Below are 14,831 nucleotides of genomic sequence, written 5' to 3'. Positions count from 1 at the left end.
AAATCAAAGGACAAAAGTACCAAGCTTAAAATACCTAAATTAAATGGTTAATGCGTATTAAAGTAAAACGATACCTTTTACACAATATTATTTATTTATTTATTTATAAACGGGCCAAATGACAAAAACTCCCTAATGTTTGAACACAAACTCCCATAAACCAGATTTTAACGCATCTAGAAAATTATTGTGAAGATAAACCCGTTTTATGGTCGCGGTTGGAAATTAAAAATCACGCTTTTAGTGAACCTTCATCATTTTTTTTTTTTGCGTCGTTGTCGCCGGGTCGCCGCGTCGTGCGGGTAAATTATAGGGGATATTATTTAATTGTTTGTAATTCGGGGTTGTTGTCGTAAAAATGGCTTCGTTGGTTTATACGACTCTTGATAAGGGGTCACCCATAAAATCCTGAACCTTGCTTAGATGGATTTTACGAGGGAATATAATTTTTTTTTAAAGAAAATTTCTTCTTGTTACTCCATTTTAAATTTAGTATATTTTATACCAGAGGTAGGGCTTGTTGAAAGTTTATGTTAAAAAAAAAACATAGAAAAGAAAAATCATAATTGTGTCATTGTGAATTTATTGGCATTTTGTTTGTTTGTCATTTATTACAACAACATATTTATTACAACAACGGAATAATTTATCATAAAGTAATATATTTTTAATATGCTGCATTTTCTTTACACATTTTTATAGTAATATTAAATTTAAAAACACTAAGTTTAAGGTATTATTATTACCGAATGTAATAAAATTTTTGGTCGTCTTGTATATATTAGTCGACGATTTGCTAGTAATCGTACTGGTCGACTGGATTAACTGGTCCATTATTATTTTTGGTAGATTTCAGTTTAAATACGCTCTACTAAGAAAATCTCAAACAAAAGTAAAAAATTTGCTTTTTTCTGAATAGGTTCAGATGGATTGCTTCTAGGTAATTGTTTTAAATTGACTGATTTTCTTTTTTTTGCTTTTTATTACCATTTTAGAAAAATTAGAAAATTTAAGTCAGCTCAATAAAATAAACCGGAATTTCAGAACGATATGAGGAACCTACTTGTAAAAACCAATCAAGACGTTTCCTTTTTCACGTTTGCCCTAAGTCTTTAAACATTCTTGTTTTAACTTATATTTATTCATTTTATATTTCTTTAAATATCAGTGTTTTTTTAATCCATCTTTTTTCTAAATTTGTTTCGACTAAGTTCAGTAAGATAATTAGAAATTATTTTTCCAAATTGAGAATAAAGAACATTAAATTTCTTTGAATTATTTTTTTTCTTTCTCGAAAATATTAATAACTTGTTACATAATTATATACAAAATTTCAAAAAATTAAAAAATTTATTTTATATTATAATTAATAAAAAATATAATAATAATTAAAATTAATAAAAATTAAAATAATTAATAAAATATTTTATATTATATATAAAAAAAAATAAAAAATATATTTTTTAATTTATTTGAATTCCATAACTATGGTTAAGTTTTTTGAATTTCTCTTAACTTGGGAGTGTTTTTATATCTATAAATTTTAACATTTCTCCAATAAATAAAAAACATCTTTACACTTCTATAAAAACAAAAAAAATAAAAGAAATTTAAGGGAAATGGAAAAATAAATTGCCACAAAAAGCTTCTAATTTAAATCTAATGATATTAATGCTGGGAGGTTAACTGAAGGTATGGTATCTAGTTTAAGGTGCCTCCTTTAATTGAGTTTACATGAATCAGAAGTATAGAATTTTAAATAGAATTGTTTATTACTGAGATTTTCATTGTTTCTAGGCTTTAAAATCTAAACATACATGTATTAAACATATTAGGTCTATTTTATATGAAATCTCAAGATGCTTGACAGTCCGTGTAGCCTCGAGGCGGTAATTTCGCTTTCTTACCGCCATCTATGTGTCAGGAAATAGTAGCTTCTTCAGTGTTCCTGTGGTTCTTTATTAAATTAAAGAGAAACTAAGACACAAAAATGAAATATGGTTTAAAAGAAGACGAATATGCTTGGAAAAAAAAAACTAAAATTTTCCCTAACTCGTTCAAATAATTTAAAATTGGGAAGATAAAAGTTACCGATGTAAATCAACCCGATAGATGACGTGCAGTGAGAATTCCAGTAACCACATTAGACAAGAAAAGACAGATACTCTCTCCTTGCCTCTCATCCCTTTCCGCTTAAACAAAGAAGTCTATAGTGCGACGTAAAGCAAAAGACATTTCAACAGTACTTTTAAAGGAGAAGAAGATCGTGTCATGTTTCTTGCTTGACGTCCTTGGTTCATTCGTCCTTTTTAAAAAAAGATAATGAATAACAAGAAACTGCCGTTAGGTTTTTTTTTTAATTTATACTATTTTATCAAAGGGCAACCAATCATCAAACTGAGGATATATTATTTAGAATTTGGAGGATAAAAATTTCCGATGTACGCCAACGCAATTGATGACGTGTAGTAAAAATTACATTACCCATATTAGGCAGATGCTCTCTCTTTATTTCTCATCATCGTTTTTTTTTTATTAAAGAGAAAACAATATACAAACTTGGAAAAATAGTATGTGAATGGATATTTACATTAGACAGAGAAAGATATTCACTCTCTTCCTGTGTTTTATAAAGTAATATAAGTTATAAGTTATAACAAATTTTGAATTTGAAGATTTTGGAACATAAGACGTCAGTGAATGACGTGTAATAAAAATAACATTAGAAAGGAAAAAAACAGACGCCTACTCGTTGTTATTCATCTCTTTCTAATATGTATTCTGACTCCATTGACAATTTAGCATTTGACAAACGAAGAGCATCCAACATAAATTAACATACTAAATAATGTGTATGAAAAATTAAATTAACCAAATTAGGCAAAACTATTTTTATCTTTATTTATTTAAACTGCCTAGTAATAAGCCTCCTCGTTTTTTTTCTATAAGTGCCTATAGATAATATTTATTAAAAAAGTCGTAAATTTCCAAAAAAATTAGATTTTCTCTGACCCTTTTAAATAATTTGTAATTAGCAAAATAAAAGTTTCCGATGTAAACCAAGCGAATAGATGACGTGTAGTAAAAATTTTGATATTTTTCATGATCATGTTGCCGATTTTCGGTATGATTTAATTGGAGTTTCTGAGACCTGGCTACACAATTATATTGCTGATGAAATTATTGAATTGCAAAACTATAATCTTGTTAGGCAGGATCATATTACCTAAAATCAAAGAAACAAATTTTATAGAGCATATTTGGGTTGAACCTAAAGTAGGGAGAGGAAGAATTTTGATTGGTATTTTATATCGACCTTCTAGAGGGGACTTATTTTACTCTAACCTTGAAAATGTATGACCAATTATTTCTCTTTACACGATTCAAATTTATTAATATGAGCTTTTTAGATTTTAATATGAAATTAAAAAATAGAAAAATCTAGCATTTTAATATGAAATCTAATAACTGACTCCACGAGGGTATCAAATACAACATTGTCCTTAATTGATTTAATCTTTTCTAATAATGCCTTGATAGATGATAGTGGAATACGAGATATAAATATATCGGATCATACTGTTTTTTTAGGTTAGAGGCACCCAAGCGAATGAAATATTATTTCATTTGCAGAAATTTAAATGAACTCGACAATAATTTCAGATCGACATGGAAGAACTTTGTAGTTCTTGAATTACTCCATTAGACCTATACTAGAGTTATGCCGATGCTTCGTAACAAGGCTTTAAATAATTTTCGAAAAAACAAGCAGACTGGAGTAGTTATAAGCAGTACCGGAATCTTACTACCAGTACGATTACAGCAGAAAAAAAGCCTATAGATTATAAGGACCTATAGATTCGAGAATTGTACTAACAAGGAAGCATAGAAAGAACTGAAAAAAACATCTCAGCAAAAAAAATTGCCTGTAGCATTACAAAATGTGGATGAACTAAATGCAAATAGCCCAGAAAAGGAGCTTATCAGGCTTAACAGAGAATTACTTTAAACGAAGTTCAATTTAAGTTAATAACACAAAAGACCGTTATGAGTATCCTAAACAGCATAAAAGGTAAAGCATTTGGGGCTGACCATCTAAGTCTTACTTATGCTATGTTGCCCTGCCATTCTCGATACACTTACTATATTATAAATGAAAAGTTTGGAAAAAAGCTATTTCCCTGATCAATGGAAAGAAGCCACTATTATACCTTCTCCTAATACAAAAACTCCAACGGAATTTTGTATTAGAACAACTCAGTTTTAACATTAATCCGTACATCATTCGAAATAGACGAACTTTTATAGTATCTACGTATTTTTTCAGTTACTTATCAAATTCTTCAATTATTAGATGTACCCGTATGTATAATAGTTTAGAGTTAAAGGAATCCTAATATTGATTTTTTTCTGAGCTTTGATGCCTTAAAACGACACCTAAGACGGCTTCCTGATTAAACTACATGGGTATTTCTTTTGTTTTTTCCTATATTGCGATGTAATTTTTAGAATGAATTCTTCGTAGTTATAAGTACTATTATGTAGAATTTGTTTACTAATTTGTACTTGTGATATAACGTGCTTTTTTATTATTGGACAGGTCGTCTACCTGTAAGAGAGCCTTGACTATAAATAAATAAAACAAACTTTTGTTATCATTTGCTTTGAAAGTATCATTTTATAACAGAGCAAGTAAGCACGATATTTATTTTTCTTTATAGCGCATAGCTTTTAGTTTAAGTTTCAGCTTAGATTAAAAATATATAATTTTATATTTTAGGTGTAGTGCACCGGAAAACTAAGCGCTCCCGGGTAGATGTTAGTGGAGACCATAGTAGCACAGTGGCAGAAACACGCCAAGCAACTTCGTATGAACGGGTGATATAAATATTAACCTTTAATATTAACTTTCTCAATAATAAAGTGGATTTTTATGTAAAATCTTTGAGCTGTATTATTTCGTTAAATTGAGTATATATGTTTTTCAGAAAGGAAGAATTTCACTTTCTCTTCTTTAATGTCCTAATAGTTAAAATAAATGCAATGAATAATACTAATTCTTTAAGCGATTCATTTTATTAACAGTATCTCTTAATATAACATGACAGAATTACGTTGTTGCCTATTCGTAACATACTGTTATATGTCATATATTATTTTGGTCTAATATCACATTACTACATTCATAGCCATACACCTTTAATATAACTTCTAGAGCGCTTTGTCAGCGCAATTGTCGGCATTCGGTACTCCGGGATCTGTCTATGCTAAATTAAAAGTATATCGCGCGAGAGGTGTAAGATCCCCAAATTAACATAACATTAATCAAATACGTTCTATATCCATTCTTTCAGTATTCTCAAAGGTACTAGAGAAGATTATGAAAAACCAAATATTGCAAGATTTAAACAAAAGCAATCTGTTGCGCGAGCATCAATATGGATTCCGTAGAGGATATAGTTGTTCCACTGCTTCGTCACAAATAACTAACGATATATTTAAGTCCCTTGACAATAATTAGACTACAGTTATAAGACTCCTGGACTTCACAAAGGCTTTTAATATGGTAAACCATAAGATATTATTGGTTATATTAGAATATATCGGATTTTGTAATTGGGCTTTGGCATTGGTCGCATCTTTTTTGTCTAACCGTAAGCTTGATGCCAGAGTATCTGATGTACATACTTGCTGTCACATTGGGAGTATCTTAGTAATACTAATGATCTAGCACACTTCAAACATCATTGCACGCAGCTTTATTCTTCGTTCATAAGTTCTGAGAAAGTTAATGCTTCTTAGCGCTACTTACTACTGCTAGACACTTTTTAAGCCCTAAAATTAAAAAATTGCTGTGTGATTCGTTGATTTTATCAGCGTTAAGCTTTTGCGAAGCCATCTACGGATCCTGGCCTGGTTATTCTAATGCCGCCAGAATTCAGAAGCTTCAAAGCTCGTGTCTAAGGCTTATTTATGGTATAAGGAGTAGAGACCACATATATCGCTGATATTAACCACACTAGACAAGAAAAGATAAATGCTTGTATCTCCTTCTACCTCATCCCTTTCTAGTTAAACCAAGATGAACATAGTGCAACGTGAAGTAAAAAAATACTCTGAATTATGATGGCTATTGCTACATAGCAACAATACTTTTAAAGAAGAAGAAGAAGATCATGCCATGTTTCTTGCTTCACGTCCTTGGTTCATTCATCCTTTTTAATAAAAGATAATGAATAACAAGAAATATAATTTTTTATAAGGTTTGTTTTTTTTAAATTTATACTATTTTAATAAAGGACAATTAATCATAAGGCTGAGGTAACATTATTTAGAATTTGAAAGATAAATATTTCCGATGTACGCCAACGCAATTGATGACGTGTAGTGAAAATTACATTACCCCTATTAGACAGATGCTCTCTCTTTATTTCTCATCATCGGTTTTTTTTTTATTAGAGAGAAAACAATATACAAACTTGGAAAAATGGTATGTGAATGGATATTTACATTAGACAGAGAAAGATATTCACTCTCTTCCTGTGTTTTATAAAGTAATATAAGTTATAAGTTATAACAAATTTTGAATTTGAAGATTTTGGAACATAAGACGTCAGTGAATGACGTGTAATAAAAATAACATTAGAAAGGAAAAAAACAGACGCCTACTCGTTGTTATTCATCTCTTTCTAATATGTATTCTGACTCCATTGACAATTTAGCATTTGACAAACGAAGAGCATCCAACATAAATTAACATACTAAATAATGTGTATGAAAAATTAAATTAACCAAATTAGGCAAAACTATTTTTATCTTTATTTATTTAAACTGCCTAGTAATAAGCCTCCTCGTTTTTTTTCTATAAGTGCCTATAGATAATATTTATTAAAAAAGTCGTAAATTTCCAAAAAAATTAGATTTTCTCTGACCCTTTTAAATAATTTGTAATTAGCAAAATAAAAGTTTCCGATGTAAACCAAGCGAATAGATGACGTGTAGTAAAAATTTTGATATTTTTCATGATCATGTTGCCGATTTTCGGTATGATTTAATTGGAGTTTCTGAGACCTGGCTACACAATTATATTGCTGATGAAATTATTGAATTGCAAAACTATAATCTTGTTAGGCAGGATCATATTACCTAAAATCAAAGAAACAAATTTTATAGAGCATATTTGGGTTGAACCTAAAGTAGGGAGAGGAAGAATTTTGATTGGTATTTTATATCGACCTTCTAGAGGGGACTTATTTTACTCTAACCTTGAAAATGTATGACCAATTATTTCTCTTTACACGATTCAAATTTATTAATATGAGCTTTTTAGATTTTAATATGAAATTAAAAAATAGAAAAATCTAGCATTTTAATATGAAATCTAATAACTGACTCCACGAGGGTATCAAATACAACATTGTCCTTAATTGATTTAATCTTTTCTAATAATGCCTTGATAGATGATAGTGGAATACGAGATATAAATATATCGGATCATACTGTTTTTTTAGGTTAGAGGCACCCAAGCGAATGAAATATTATTTCATTTGCAGAAATTTAAATGAACTCGACAATAATTTCAGATCGACATGGAAGAACTTTGTAGTTCTTGAATTACTCCATTAGACCTATACTAGAGTTATGCCGATGCTTCGTAACAAGGCTTTAAATAATTTTCGAAAAAACAAGCAGACTGGAGTAGTTATAAGCAGTACCGGAATCTTACTACCAGTACGATTACAGCAGAAAAAAAGCCTATAGATTATAAGGACCTATAGATTCGAGAATTGTACTAACAAGGAAGCATAGAAAGAACTGAAAAAAACATCTCAGCAAAAAAAATTGCCTGTAGCATTACAAAATGTGGATGAACTAAATGCAAATAGCCCAGAAAAGGAGCTTATCAGGCTTAACAGAGAATTACTTTAAACGAAGTTCAATTTAAGTTAATAACACAAAAGACCGTTATGAGTATCCTAAACAGCATAAAAGGTAAAGCATTTGGGGCTGACCATCTAAGTCTTACTTATGCTATGTTGCCCTGCCATTCTCGATACACTTACTATATTATAAATGAAAAGTTTGGAAAAAAGCTATTTCCCTGATCAATGGAAAGAAGCCACTATTATACCTTCTCCTAATACAAAAACTCCAACGGAATTTTGTATTAGAACAACTCAGTTTTAACATTAATCCGTACATCATTCGAAATAGACGAACTTTTATAGTATCTACGTATTTTTTCAGTTACTTATCAAATTCTTCAATTATTAGATGTACCCGTATGTATAATAGTTTAGAGTTAAAGGAATCCTAATATTGATTTTTTTCTGAGCTTTGATGCCTTAAAACGACACCTAAGACGGCTTCCTGATTAAACTACATGGGTATTTCTTTTGTTTTTTCCTATATTGCGATGTAATTTTTAGAATGAATTCTTCGTAGTTATAAGTACTATTATGTAGAATTTGTTTACTAATTTGTACTTGTGATATAACGTGCTTTTTTATTATTGGACAGGTCGTCTACCTGTAAGAGAGCCTTGACTATAAATAAATAAAACAAACTTTTGTTATCATTTGCTTTGAAAGTATCATTTTATAACAGAGCAAGTAAGCACGATATTTATTTTTCTTTATAGCGCATAGCTTTTAGTTTAAGTTTCAGCTTAGATTAAAAATATATAATTTTATATTTTAGGTGTAGTGCACCGGAAAACTAAGCGCTCCCGGGTAGATGTTAGTGGAGACCATAGTAGCACAGTGGCAGAAACACGCCAAGCAACTTCGTATGAACGGGTGATATAAATATTAACCTTTAATATTAACTTTCTCAATAATAAAGTGGATTTTTATGTAAAATCTTTGAGCTGTATTATTTCGTTAAATTGAGTATATATGTTTTTCAGAAAGGAAGAATTTCACTTTCTCTTCTTTAATGTCCTAATAGTTAAAATAAATGCAATGAATAATACTAATTCTTTAAGCGATTCATTTTATTAACAGTATCTCTTAATATAACATGACAGAATTACGTTGTTGCCTATTCGTAACATACTGTTATATGTCATATATTATTTTGGTCTAATATCACATTACTACATTCATAGCCATACACCTTTAATATAACTTCTAGAGCGCTTTGTCAGCGCAATTGTCGGCATTCGGTACTCCGGGATCTGTCTATGCTAAATTAAAAGTATATCGCGCGAGAGGTGTAAGATCCCCAAATTAACATAACATTAATCAAATACGTTCTATATCCATTCTTTCAGTATTCTCAAAGGTACTAGAGAAGATTATGAAAAACCAAATATTGCAAGATTTAAACAAAAGCAATCTGTTGCGCGAGCATCAATATGGATTCCGTAGAGGATATAGTTGTTCCACTGCTTCGTCACAAATAACTAACGATATATTTAAGTCCCTTGACAATAATTAGACTACAGTTATAAGACTCCTGGACTTCACAAAGGCTTTTAATATGGTAAACCATAAGATATTATTGGTTATATTAGAATATATCGGATTTTGTAATTGGGCTTTGGCATTGGTCGCATCTTTTTTGTCTAACCGTAAGCTTGATGCCAGAGTATCTGATGTACATACTTGCTGTCACATTGGGAGTATCTTAGTAATACTAATGATCTAGCACACTTCAAACATCATTGCACGCAGCTTTATTCTTCGTTCATAAGTTCTGAGAAAGTTAATGCTTCTTAGCGCTACTTACTACTGCTAGACACTTTTTAAGCCCTAAAATTAAAAAATTGCTGTGTGATTCGTTGATTTTATCAGCGTTAAGCTTTTGCGAAGCCATCTACGGATCCTGGCCTGGTTATTCTAATGCCGCCAGAATTCAGAAGCTTCAAAGCTCGTGTCTAAGGCTTATTTATGGTATAAGGAGTAGAGACCACATATATCGCTGATATTAACCACACTAGACAAGAAAAGATAAATGCTTGTATCTCCTTCTACCTCATCCCTTTCTAGTTAAACCAAGATGAACATAGTGCAACGTGAAGTAAAAAAATACTCTGAATTATGATGGCTATTGCTACATAGCAACAATACTTTTAAAGAAGAAGAAGAAGATCATGCCATGTTTCTTGCTTCACGTCCTTGGTTCATTCATCCTTTTTAATAAAAGATAATGAATAACAAGAAATATAATTTTTTATAAGGTTTGTTTTTTTTAAATTTATACTATTTTAATAAAGGACAATTAATCATAAGGCTGAGGTAACATTATTTAGAATTTGAAAGATAAATATTTCCGATGTACGCCAACGCAATTGATGACGTGTAGTGAAAATTACATTACCCCTATTAGACAGATGCTCTCTCTTTATTTCTCATCATCGGTTTTTTTTTTATTAGAGAGAAAACAATATACAAACTTGGAAAAATGGTATGTGAATGGATGTTTACATTAGACAGGGAAAGATATGCACTTTCTCCCTGTGTTTTATAAAGTCATATAAGTTAACAAATTTTGAATTTGAAGATTTTGGAACATAATCCGAAGTCATAGAATGACGTGTAATAAAAATAACATTAGAAAAGAAAAAAGCAGACACCTACTCCTTGTTATTCATCTCTTTCTAATATGTATTCTGACTCCATTGACAATTTAGCATTTGACAAACGAAGAGCATCCAACATAAACTAACATACTAAATAATGATGTGTATGAAAAATTAAATTATCCAAATTAAACTCGCTTTTCTTTTCTATAAGTGCTTATAGATAATATTTATTAGGAAAGTCGTAAATTTCCTAAAAAAATAAATTTTCTCTGACCCTGTTAAATAGTTTGGAATTGGCAAAATAAGAGTTTCCGATGTAAACGAAGCCAATGGATGATGTGTAGTTAAAATGATATTAACCACACTAGACAAGAAAAGATAAATGCTTGTATCTCCTTCTACCTCACCCCTTTCTAATTAAACAAAGATAAACATAGTGCGACGTAAAGTAAAAAATACTCTGAATCATGATGGCTGGTGCTACATAGCAACAATACTTTTAAAGAAGGAGAAGAAGATCATGCCATGTTTCTTGCTTCACGTCCCTGGTTTATTCATCCTTTTTTAATAAAAGCCAAAGAAATGAGCTGACGTAAGATGCGTTGTTTTGTTTATCCTTTATTAATAATGAACGACCAATCATCAAGCTGGCAAAATTTATTGTTGTTGTTTTTTTTGTGTTTTAATTTTAAAAATGGCGGATGAGGTGCACCAGGCACAGGATGCCCGAGCCAGCATCCTTGTCTTTCATCTCTATCTAGTTAAATGAAGATTACTATAGCGCGACGTGACGTAAAAAAAATTGCAGCAGTACTTTTAAAGAAGAAAAAGATCGTGCTATATTTCTTGCTTTACATAAGACATAAATAGAATAGACTCTTCCTTGTTAATGCACATATCAGGATTGTTTTGTCGCACCATCTATCGGTCTAAAATAATGGCTTACATCTTTTAATTCTAGATAGAGCGCCTTTTAAGGCGGGATTTTCAAAGATTTTGACTAGTCTCACTTTACTACCTTTGATTAATAATTCAAAACTGAATAATTCCTAAAAAAAAATACTTCATAGATTAAACAAGTTATATTAAAATTACATACAAGTGACACTGATGAAAATACAAGCAAGGTTGCCATGTATCTGTATAAATTAACTTTTATTAAAAAAAATGTTTAGAATGAGATAAAAGTCTTGTATGCCAACCACTTCTAACTTACCTTATAATAATTATTAAAAATGTGTTTTATGTATTTATAAAAAAACTAAGGCTAATACATTTTTATGTTAGCGAAATAGTATATGCAACGTAGCCGTTATAGGCCACACAACTAATCTTCAATATTTTTGATATAATCCTTTAAGCAGTCAACATTTCTTAGCAAGAAAACAAATGATACATCTAAAGGACCATTTTAAAAATGACATCTGCATGAGATTAAAGCGGCACATAAACGCACACACACGCTCTTCATTATCGGGCGTGTTAAAAATTATGTCTGAAAATAATATCGCAAGGTTAAGGAGTTACTGGCACATCTTTAAGGTTGATGTTTATTTGTTTCGCGGCCGGAAAGGTCAATGTGTTTTAATGAACTTCCTCACCCCTCCTCACTCTTTGACCGCGCCGCACCATCGGAATCGATCCCATACTTAACGCCATAAATCACCGCGAAATGTCGCTCTTGCGTTTGATCTTGCCCGGTAAATATTTGATAAACGTGATATTTTTCTGTGTCTGATGGTTAAAAACTGCGAGGAAAAAAAATGAAAATATTATTTTACAGTTAAAAATATACGAATAGGAGTTGACAGGTCATATTGCGGCAAGAGAATTGCCAGACACTGAAATTTGTTTTTTTTTATATGTATACTAGCAAGATTATTAGTATAAATTATTTTTATATATAGATATGGAAATCAGTGGTGACACTGACCCCAAAACCGTTCTGCCGAATGTCATTAAACAACCCTTCGAGAGTACCACCGAAGACTCTGGTGCAACCACAATAACCGAGGTGTCATCGGCATACTGACAAACATCATCCACCTGGGAAGGTCATTCACATATAGCAGAATCGACCCAAATATGGAGTCTTAAGACACTCCCTGTTCCATTTGCACTACACAATAAAAATTACCAACATCATTCCTCCGTAAACACACTGTTTGCAATCTATTCCTCAAGTAAAAGACATAAATGTTAAATATCACTAAAATCTTATATAGCTAGTTGTTCTTTAGGTTAAGGTAGTGCGGGAAAACAGTGAGTCTATGCGACATTAGTGTAAACCAAGCTTAATAAGCGTGAGGTGCGCTTGACAGTTGCTAAACATATGTAAGAACAAGTGACAATTGAAGTTGACAGAGTGATTAAGATGGTGTAGAAAAAGGTTAGGTTAAAAAAAGGAAGAAAGAACTATACATGTTAAGCAGGAAACCACCGGTATGAAGGTAGAATGTGGCGGGGCGGACTATCAACAAAATTTCTGTCTGTTCATTAGGCAACACGCATTTCTCTATATTTGTGTTCTGCGCAGGAAACGAATTAAAAGTCGTCGCGAAGTTTTATAGGTTTTAGGGCACCTAAGGCAGTTATTTTCGTGATAAAATGTATTGAGAAGATAAATGTGTGTTTGAATGAAAGGTAATCTAAGACAAGGCGCAATTATCCATAATTTGCAAAAATAAACAAGTACCCCTCAGACCTTACCTCTCTAGCTTCCCATTTGCTTATATGCAGTCTGAAGAAATAAAGTTAGTTACTGTTTACTCGAAGAAACCATGGTAAAACTAAATCTCTTACTTGGTGAAAGCGGCTATCATGTAAGATGGAAATTGGACGATAGTTTTCCACCACATATTTTTCTCTGGATTTAACGACGGGATAAATTTTGGCAACTTTCCAGTCTTTGAGAAGGGTGCTTGCACCGTTAAATAAATAAGTTAAAGATAGTACAGAGAGGCTTCGCAAATATAGAGGCACAATCACGCAACATATAGGATGGCACACCTTCAAAACTAGTAGTTTCTTTGTTTTTATTATATAGTTCTCTGAATAAAGAAGTATTAGCTAGGATTTCACTATGGAAGTTTAGCCAACACATCTCCCAGTATCAGCAAATCAAAGTAGAGTTAAAAATAGTTAAATTTTAACAGTTGGAAGATGACCAGTGGATGGTAATCATTCTTTAGTCCGTAACTGCCGTTAAACTTCGTGGCTTCAATATATTCCCCAATATATAAGTGGAATTGACATTTTGGAACTTAAGCCTTCATGTGAAACTCACTTATAAACTGATATACTAGAAAGGCACAACGATCCAAAACAATATCTTAAGCAGATAAATTTGCCTTAAATAGACTTACAGCCACATGATGATTCAACAACAGACATCTGCTTAAGTAAGCTCAAACTTAGTTCCCTAAACCTTAATGAAGTCAATCATATGCAAGAACCATCGAAACGCAATATGAAAGAATATATAACACTCTCAATCGACCAGTATACTTCCACACGTTTAATTTATTATTTTACATGTTGAGAGCAGTTGCAGTCAGCTTATTTATAGAAAATCACTTATCAAGGCTTAGAACAGAAGCAGCTAGAAGTCACTATAAAGCCAGTGATGATATCTTCTCCAAAAGTCGTCATATGATGAACATTTTACCTTGAACTTAAGACTTTGCAAGATGGTGGACGGACTCGCTACGTCTTTTGACCGCTCATCAAAAGCAAATGGTTTCAATGCCATAAATTGTGCTTATTGCTTAAAAAATATCATAAACAATGAGCAAAAAGTGCAAAGAAACTTTCCATCCCTCATGCTTAAAGAGGACATAAGAAAAAAAGAGCTCACCATGTCGTTACGAGAAAGTTGCCGAAATTGCGTATAAAGACCTCGAATTCGAAAAAACCCAGGCTTAGCAGCCGTGAAGCTTTACTAGAAAAAAAAACCTTTGAGATAGAAGATAAGAACAGACTGCTGATATAGAATTACAAGCTTCTCAAGGGAAAAATCGCTTCTCTCGAAATAAACCTTAAAAGTCAAGTTATAAATATGTAAGCAAAACAGTCCCTAATGACTGAGCCTTACAGCCTCTACCAACATAACTTCAAACTGGAATAATATTAAACATAAACAAACGAAGGAACAAAATGTTGGTAATAGCAACACAACTTCGGAGTCTTATATAGTGTTAATTACAAATTATAACTTCTGCTGCAGTTAAAAAGACATTAGAATTTGCAAAACCGTCAAATGCTGACAACGATGCTAAGTTTGATTGGCAAATTCAATGACAGC

The sequence above is a fragment of the Anthonomus grandis genome, chromosome 12, assembly GCF_022605725.1.
Source record: "Anthonomus grandis grandis chromosome 12, icAntGran1.3, whole genome shotgun sequence".
Taxonomy (NCBI): Eukaryota; Metazoa; Arthropoda; class Insecta; order Coleoptera; family Curculionidae; genus Anthonomus; species Anthonomus grandis.
Note: the sequence above shows the minus strand (reverse complement) of the source record.